General features: G+C 40.1%; 1 long non-coding RNA gene across 1 annotated transcript in view; it reads left to right on the top strand.

The window, feature by feature from the left end:
- Positions 1-335: 335 nt before the first annotated feature.
- The window catches only part of LOC109319266, a 20,222-nt gene continuing 11,461 nt past the window's right edge, over positions 336-9,096 (top strand). The window contains exon 1 of the long non-coding RNA XR_002103449.1: positions 336-427. This is a non-coding gene — a long non-coding RNA (uncharacterized LOC109319266). The remainder of the gene's footprint in view (positions 428-9,096) is intronic.

Here is a 9,096-nt window from a genome sequence, read left to right as displayed (position 1 = left end):
AATGGCTGACCAGTGGCCTAGTCTCAACAGGGAGATGCCAGCCCCATTTCCCATTCTACCTGGTCTGTATCCTGAAAATTAGGTTAAGATTTAAATCCTCTCAAAGGGAAGTGAGTTTAGAATCTGTGTTTAACTCCATTTCCCCTGTTTCAGATTATTGCTCTAGCTGTTAGGTTGGGGGCCAAAACTCCTAGTAAGATACAAATACTCTCTAGTCATAGTTTCTGGCTGACTATCAGGGATTTGTGTAGAACTAGTATCTATGGCTAAACTGGATTGCAATTCAATGTGAATTCAATTAAATGCCTGTGACTGGGCAACAAGTCTGCCCGGGGGAGCAACGGGAAACAAAAAACTTACCTTGGCAATGAGCCCAGAGAGGGAAGAACAAGATGATGAGGAGAGAAAGGAGCAGAGATACCCAGATGTAAGAAAGCGGACCTGGATGGAAAAAAAAACGAAAGAGCTGCGTGGGTGGAGAGAGTGCTGGCTGTTAGCGATGCAGGAGATGGCTGTAAGGATTTAAAGAGGAATGGAGCTTGTAATAAGTTTCTGAAAGAAGAAAGCAGAAGAAGAAAGAAACCCAGAAGAAGTATGGAGAGACTACAAGAGAGACATGGCAGACAGCAGAGAGAAGAAAACAGAGAAGAGAATTGAAGAAGAGTCCCGGAGAGAGACTTACCTGGGAAGCCAAAGTGAGGTGACAATGGAGACTTCTGCGCTGGTGAGTCCAATAGCTGGAAATGTTTGCTACCTTCCCGGGGACCTAAAAGGCAAAGAACCAAGGGTGGATGAGGATTAACCAAGGGAAGTGACCCCCACATTTAGATATCAGTAGAAAATACAAGGTGGCACAGGATTGCCATTTGCTTGGGACCTGTGCAGAGAAGAATGGGAGAAGCAACCAAGAAAGTGAGAGTCACCGAAGAGAGAGGGAACTAAGTATATCCAAGATGCTGATTGTGTAAAAGAGACATAATTGTGAAGAAGAGTTATTTTGCTGAACTGCAGACCCAATATCCTCTTCACCTCTCAGGACTGTGTTTATTTCCCTACCTTATTCTATCAAAGTCATGTCGGGCAAGAAATAAAGGAAATTTAACCAGTTCATATTAAAATGAGAGACTGATTTATTTTGTGGGCATAGCTAAACTCTCACAATGCATCTAGTGGTGCCTATCTACACAAGGCATCTACTGCACAGTTGACTAACTGCACAGGAAGTATCTCAGTGTCTCTACATATGCCCTAATAAGACTCATAAAATCTGAAGCAGGGTAGGACTTTTACATATAAGTCCTATCCTGCTGTGGAGATTGATTTTTTTTTTTTTTTTTGTGCAGAGATGTGCACATGTACATACTGAGCCACCTGGCTGGGGCACAAAGGTGCTTCAGTACTGAGGCTAACTGCTGGATAACCCCACAGTGAAGCACCTTTGTGCCCCAGCCAGCCCCTCAGCAGCACAAAGAGTCCAGTCATGGCAGCCCCAGGTTGGCAGGCTGCCTCCACAGGCTCCCTCCCAGCTGGGGCTGTTGTGACCTGGCTCAATGTGCTGTGATCTGGGTGCATGTTTAAAATGTGTGCCTGGGAGGAAAAAACTGTGGAACAATAAGCCCAGCAGTTTATTGCTGTCCCCTAACGGCATGTGTAGAAATGCCTGGGCGGTACTGAATTGCTTCTGAGGCCATGTCCACACAAGCATGGATGCTCAGTTCCCTGGAGACAACTAGCAGTGGGGTACCTTTGTGCTACCACCAGTTGTCCTTGGGGAATGCCTATTTCAGGCACTCGCTGCCATGCAGCATGTTACCTGCGGTAGGGGAGGGGAGGCTGGGGCCAGCCCTAGCAGCCTTACCTGGCATCCTGGGCTCCTCCTGGGGCTGCAGCAGTGGTGATCCTGTCATTTGGAGCCTGGCTGGCAGCTGGAGTACGGCTCTGGTCTGCTCAGTTCTATGCTTTGGCCAGCATACGCTACACATCTGTGGTGCCACATACTACACGGCCATGCTCACCTGGATGTGGCCTAAGAGTGCACATTTGGGGCAAATAACAATGAAACGTGAAGCTGCAGCCATGTAAAGCACTTAAGTGTGTATATGTGATACAGGTGGTTTTGTGAGGTGAACAAGTATACTGTTGACCTAAACACCTAAAAGCTGTTTAAGTGATAGAGTGAAACAGAATTCTGCTCTGTGCCAGCATTTCCACCCTTTTGGTAATGTTTCTAATGCAAAAGTTCTTGCTTGGTTGCTTTACTTCTTACACTTATTACTCGATTTATTCATCCTTCCATGCTTTGCCTAACCTAAACTCCTATGTTTTCAGTCAGCATCATCTATTGTGTTGGGTTAGAAGTCCTTCCTTGTTGTCAGAGAACCAGCTCCCCTCTTGGCAGAGTGTCTGTTGACCTGTAAACCTACTTGCAATAATAGGTACCGGACAGAAAAGAATGATATGTATAGCCTTTCAGTTCTTAATGCAGTATAGAAAAAGGCTGTCACCTTCAATGTGCTGGAAATGTTTATTAAGGAGATCATTGAGTCAAGTCTTCCTGATTGACACAGTTCTTCTTTTCAGCATGGGAGAAGACAAGAGAAGGTCTTCAGGCCAAAGAATGATCTCTTCACCTTCCTCCTCTTCCTTTCAAGGCATCCTGAAAAAAGGGAAAGAGGTCAGATGGCCATTCCCACCCTGAGATGAGTTGCACAGCTTTCCTAAATGACAACTTTCAGTCATTGGCATCAAAACACTTCCCATAAATACAATTCATGGGTCACATAATATTCCTATATTCTATATGGTATACAATGCTAATACTTGTGTACCTTATTGCTCTGGTACTGCATTTTCTTGCATACCAAGTATCCTCATACAAGATTGTTTTTGTTTTCCTTCTTTTTAAGAAAGAAGAATGAAGTGGGGGGAGGGGAGGTGGAGATTTTTCCAGGGTTAAGACAGATTGCTGACTGCATGTGTAAGGGGGAGAGCTTCCTCTTATGTGTCCTCCCCTGCCTGCTTAGCCAAAAGCTACTTCCAATTTGGCAGCAGCTGTGAAGAGGTTAAAACTCTAGCTCTGGCACTGGCCCGTTGGTCAAACTCTGCTCGCAGTACGCAGAACAAAATTATAGCGGACGTATTTACAGTAAAATAGATAAAGGGCTATTTTATTAGTGTTTGAACTGGAAAAAACAAAACAAAACTGAACAATATTCTCAATTAGGTCACCGCTAACCATTGTTATTTTTGTTGCTTTTTTTGCTAAATGAAAAAAATTCTTTAGTGTCAAACATAACTTGTTATTTCACCTCAAATGAAAAATGTTGTTTAGATTTCCGGGTGTTTTATTTACTGTTATTATTCCAGTCATTAAATTTATTTCAATTTTAAAGTGAAATGATGTCCAAAATAAAAATTTGAAGTGTTTTGCTTTAAAATATTTCAAAGCTGAATATTTCAACTTTTTTCAAATTTTCCATTTCTTCTGAAATACTTACCAGATTTAACCAGGATTAAATTAACCTTAATGTATTTCTCAGCAAAAAGTCACAGAATAAAATGGACTAATCCTAACTAATCCTGTAGTTAATACTCTATTTAATATGTCTGAAAGGCTCTTACATTCACAGTTCTGAAAGACTGAACTTTTTTTGTGGTTTTACATTTTGAAGAGAAAAAGAGAGGCAAGGATTTTTGGGGTGATTATCTTTTATGGAATCATCTGCATGGTCGGGATAAAGTTAGACATAAAGTTAAATTTTATCCCGGTTGGTCTAATAAAATATATCACCCCAAAACATCTTTGCCTTCCACATAATTCCAGGACCATCATGGCTATAACATCATTCCAACACTACCAAAACATGGAAGTTATTGAAGAGAGAAAAAATAAGATTTAGCTATGTTTCAGCAGTTCTCAAGTGTGGATTCAATTTTGGGCCAATACCTATCTTTAAAAAGTGTTTAAACATGTACTGAAATTCAAGCAGATGTTTAAGGGTTTCATTGTATAGGGAAGGACTTAAATGTATGCTTAGTTACTTTGCTGAACCAAGGTCTAAAAAAAATAAATAAATCAAGTTAGTCTTATTCTACAGAATAAAATTAGTTTTACACTTAAGTGAATTTTCTGGAAATTTTCTAGACTTTGCTGTTTTCATTTAAAAGAAAGAAACATTGTATTTAATCTTCTTAGGTAAAGAAGGGGACAAAAAATAACATTATCAAGGAATGGGAAAGATTCAGAAAGAATAAACATAATTTACAGATAGGAAAATTAGGTAAATACAGATTAACATAAATCTGTCACAGTACAGTAATTATACTCCACTCGAAGTTTTATGAATCCCTTGCTTTGGTAGTATTAGTGATTTCTATCACTATAGACCCTGTCAGCTAAATCTGTACTATTTCCCTACCTTTAGAAAACAATCAAAAAAGCAAACATTGGCAATGAACTCACTTCTCCCCTTCTAACAATGATTGCCTTTTATTGTAGGATCTTTTTACTTAGCTCTGTTTGATGATATTCCTTGTTAAGAATAGGTAAATAGTCAGCATACCAGGCAGAAGCAACTCTGCTATGTAGGGCCAGGATGCTTAGTAGTCTATGGATTCCATTTTTTTCCCTTTATGCTAAATGATAGTTTTACAAGCCATATAAAACTCTAATTCAGATGAAGGCAAAAAGGACAACCATGCCTCCATGGGCATGTCCAGAAAAGTACACATGTGTATTTTCCCAGGAACAAGTAGCAGCAGCACAACTATGTGCTGGTGCTACTTGTTCCCAGGGAACACTCATGTATACGTGCTCTGGTGTGTGGCATACTGCCCCAGATGGGGTAGGAGATGATGGGGCCAGCACCTGGGCTAGCCCCAGAAGCCTTACCTGGGGTTCTGGGGGAGTCTGGCCAGCAGCTGGAGTGTGGCTTTGGCTTGCCAGGCTCCAGTTTCAGGAGACTACCACATGTGCTGTCCTGCTTTTTTTTTTAGCATGGGTTTTTTGACACCAGGATGTCCCAAAGATTGGTTCAAATCTATAGCACAACAGAAGTTCAGTGCACATAAACCACTTTCAAAATGACTGAAACCCATAAATGCATAGACCTGGATGGATGTAGTATCAGTCATAATTGGTTTAGGTTAAAGCAGTGTATTGAACTTCAGTCCCCAATCCCCTCCAGATTCAAGTCAACTCACAGACCCCCAGCATCCTAGGATATTTTACATCTCCTCTGCAAACCCTCCCTTGCAGGTTGGGTGGGCAAGCCTTTTTCAAGCTATCTGCTCCAGCTGAGCAGGGGGGCATGCCCTAGCACTCCTGGCTTCTGGCCTCTGCCACCGCTGGCATGTGGCTGCATTTCCAGAATCAAAAGTGAATGTCTGTTCACTTGCTTATCAGTTCAATCTGTGCAGTTTAGACTAACCTACAAAATGGCATTGATTCAGCCTCCGGCTATTTGACTGTCTATACTTAGACCAAAAGATTAAAATATTTTTCTCTTTCCTTAGTCACCCTGTCTAGTCTATCTCAGCTGCACTAAACATTTGACTGCAGAGACTATATATGCAAATAAACTTCCCATTTCACTCAAAAAAAACAAAACAAAACAAAAAGATTCAAGTCCTTCTGAAGTGCCTTGGGAGCTTTTTGGAACAGATCCTCAGGGCTGTTTGGTATGTGAAATTCATTAGTATCAGAATAATGCTTCTCTAACTCTATGATTCTCCCCATTACTTTGATAAGGTAAATGATTTTTTGTTGTGGTTCTATAGCTTTGCTATCAGCAGTGGCAGCCTGAGAAGATCAAACATTGTTTATAGGGATGTGATGAACAGTTTGTTTGTATTCACTTTGTATACAAATAATGGCATTGTCCCAGTATCCATATTTAGTTCAACAGTGTTTTAACCAAAAGCCTGAATAATGAATATTCATGTGGAAATTAATCTGACTCTTTAGGTAGTGGGGCAGATACAATAATCTGATCACATGCAAGTATGATTGCATATGTAGTTGAATACGGTAGCATTTATGTGCTGCCAATTTTTTTGAGAAGCCCACATTTTAGGACTTTTTTTGTTGGAAGGCTTTGAATTAAAATCATCACAGTGAGTCTGAGCATGGATATATGCTTCCCAAGGTATGTATACGTTTCCCAGTTTATAACCAAAATGTTCCTGTTTTAAACTGTTCGGATCACTACACCTCAATCTCTTCCACACCCTTCTCTTTTTCTCACATGCATGCACACACTCTACAATTTAAACCTTTTTAGAACTCCTGTAGTAGTTCATCTTCTTGCTACACAATTCACTTGGATGCCTGCAGGAAATATGTGCAATATCATCACAAATATTGTAGTGCATCCACTTATTGGGACACACACTCTCTTTTATAAAGAACAACAGTTGTCTGTAGACCACATATACAGTATAGCTACTTTATTATTATAATTTATTATATTGCAAATTTAATGTTTTAGAATAATAAAAGATGTGAAATAAATATCATGTGTATAGGTTAAAAGGACATGAGAAAAATCAAGAGCAATGTCAACTTATGTTTAGCCCTATATTTTATAGTTGAGATTAAAGTAAAATTACATAGAATAAGATAAGCAGGGCCATTTATACATTTTACATTAAAACAGAAATGACCCAGTAGGAACTGGAACATCATAAGACTTCCTCTTTGCATGGAGAACCCTAACCATTGTTCCCATCACACTGTCTTTTTCTTCTCCCCTTCAGGTCCTTCCTGTGAATCCTGCACACTTTGGCTCAGTACATCAACTTCCAGAGGAGTGGGTGTCAGGGGTCTACACTTAACCAAGTACATATCCTGATATTAGGGCAGTGAGGCACATGGATTTGGATGGTGAAGTGGGTTGGGGCCCAGGTCTGCCGCTTCCTAGGCAAATGATCTAACCACTATACAATTGATCAAAAAATTGGCACTGACTATCTGTATTTTATAATGAGCTGTACATACACATAGCAACTGATGTTTATGGTATATCCTGTTCCTGATTAAGGAATTGGGGTTTTAGGAGGATTTTAGGAACCTCCCACACTGAACTGAGTCGCAGTAAAAATTAGTTAGGAGTTAGGCACCTCTATACACAATCTGGATTGCTTCTGAACATGCCTATTATTAGCCCAAGTCTAGGTGTCTACTTTTTTTGTGTATGGAGCAGGTACGTGATGAACTTAGGTGCCTAAGCCATTTTGTGGCTTTGAGTGGGGTCTATCAGGATTATCTTCTGTGGACAAGTCTGGGTAAAAGCCTTTTTCCATTTAGAAAATGCTATCCTGGGGTGAAATTTAAACTGGTATAACTTACACCAGAAGTTTTACTCCTGATTCTTTCAAAGGAAACTGCTACTGAACTAGGTGAATATCACAGGTTAGGGGTTCATGTGGTCTGTCTACCACTTTCTAAATACGACACTGATGTAAATATTCTTTCTCATTATAGCATCAGGCCTCTAATTTCCACCTAATTCCCATTAAGACTCTTACTCAATTGAATTAGTCCTACCTGTAAATGCTTTATATAATATAACATATTATATCCTGCACTTTCTTCCCTTGCAGATTATAAATAACTGGACAAAATACAGTGGAAATTGGGAACCTGGGATTTTCAAAGGTCCCTTAGGTACCTTTGAAAGCCCCTTCCAACATGTTATAAACAGTGCAGAAGAAAGCATAAAGGACAGAAGAAAATACTATGAGTGCATTAAGAGAAGAAACATAAGGACAAAAGTAGTAAGATTATGCATATACTTCCTAAAATCTAGTAGATGGCAGAATTCAATTATATATATTGTAAATTTGTAAATGTATTATTTGTTTACATTATTATTGTTTATAGAATTACTATTATATTAATTTCTTCTGCTGACCTGGACTAGGTCTTGAAAAGGAAGTGAGTAGGAATCTTCCAGACAAATTTCTGGAAAGTCAAGAGACTCTCTGCAAGGTGTGACCACTAAAAGTCATGTCATAGTCAGCCCCTTAATTTGAAGTCAAGTAGCAGGCAGGGTAGATGAGTAGGGCTGTGCAAAGATTTGGTAGCTGATTTGATTCAGAGGAAATTTGGCGGCCGAATCTCAGAATCTGAAGTGAATAAGGAGACCCGTTTAAAAGGTCTGAATTGAATCGGAAGCATCCAAATCAATTCACAAAAGATTCAGAAAGATTCAGAGATTTGGAAGGCATGCTTTCAGGAAACAGAAACTGAGAAGAAGAAGGGGAAAGAGCACTTGCACCTCCTGGTTTGGTGGAGCAGCTGGTGTTCCTGAAGGTGAACCACTGCTGGGACTTTCCAACCTCCATGTGCAGATAAAGTGACTACCTCCTCACTCCTCACCCATTTGGTTTTTTTATTTGCTTCCAGAACCATTTAATGCCCCACTCTTAGAGCTGGAGGAGGCAGTTTAGTTTATCACCACCCAGCAGGGAAAAACATCTCCCTGCTGAACTTCTGTGCCTGGAAAAACTTAGAGGTATGAGCTGGGACTAAGGGAAGGAGGCGGCCCCAGATCCTGGGCATGATCTAAAACTGCACCCTGCCAGGATAGGGAGGCTGGTGGGACTGCCTGTTGCATGGCAGCCCTAGGAAATGCTGGGGCTTTAAAAATATATAAAATATCTTTTATAAAAAATATAAATATATTTTAAAAATATAAAATATTTTTTATTAGACCAACTAAATATTTGGAGAAATGTATCTTAGCAAGTTTAAAAACCCTTCATCAGGCTGGGGAAGCATCTGCAGTTGATGTGTGCTCTTCCTGGATGGAATGAATAGTAAAGAAGCCAGAGGCTGGTATACATGCAAGAAACCTTAAAGCCTGCTAAGATATATTTTTCCAACTATTCAGTTGGTCTAATAAAAGATATCAGATTGACCCAAAGAACCTTGTCTATGTCCTTAGACCAACATGGCTACAACCTACACACCTTAACACATACAAGTGATATGAGTTTTGCTTTCAGAACTATGAGGTGCACTTTTTCAGAAACCCCTGCACATATCTCCTTGAAACTTGTCAGGCTTCATTCCCTCAGAAGGGGCTACCATTC

The sequence above is a fragment of the Crocodylus porosus genome, unplaced genomic scaffold (genome assembly GCF_001723895.1).
Source record: "Crocodylus porosus isolate Cpor-Errol unplaced genomic scaffold, CroPor_comp1, whole genome shotgun sequence".
Lineage (NCBI taxonomy): Eukaryota > Metazoa > Chordata > Crocodylia > Crocodylidae > Crocodylus > Crocodylus porosus.
This window is presented reverse-complemented; position numbering and strand designations above follow the sequence as displayed.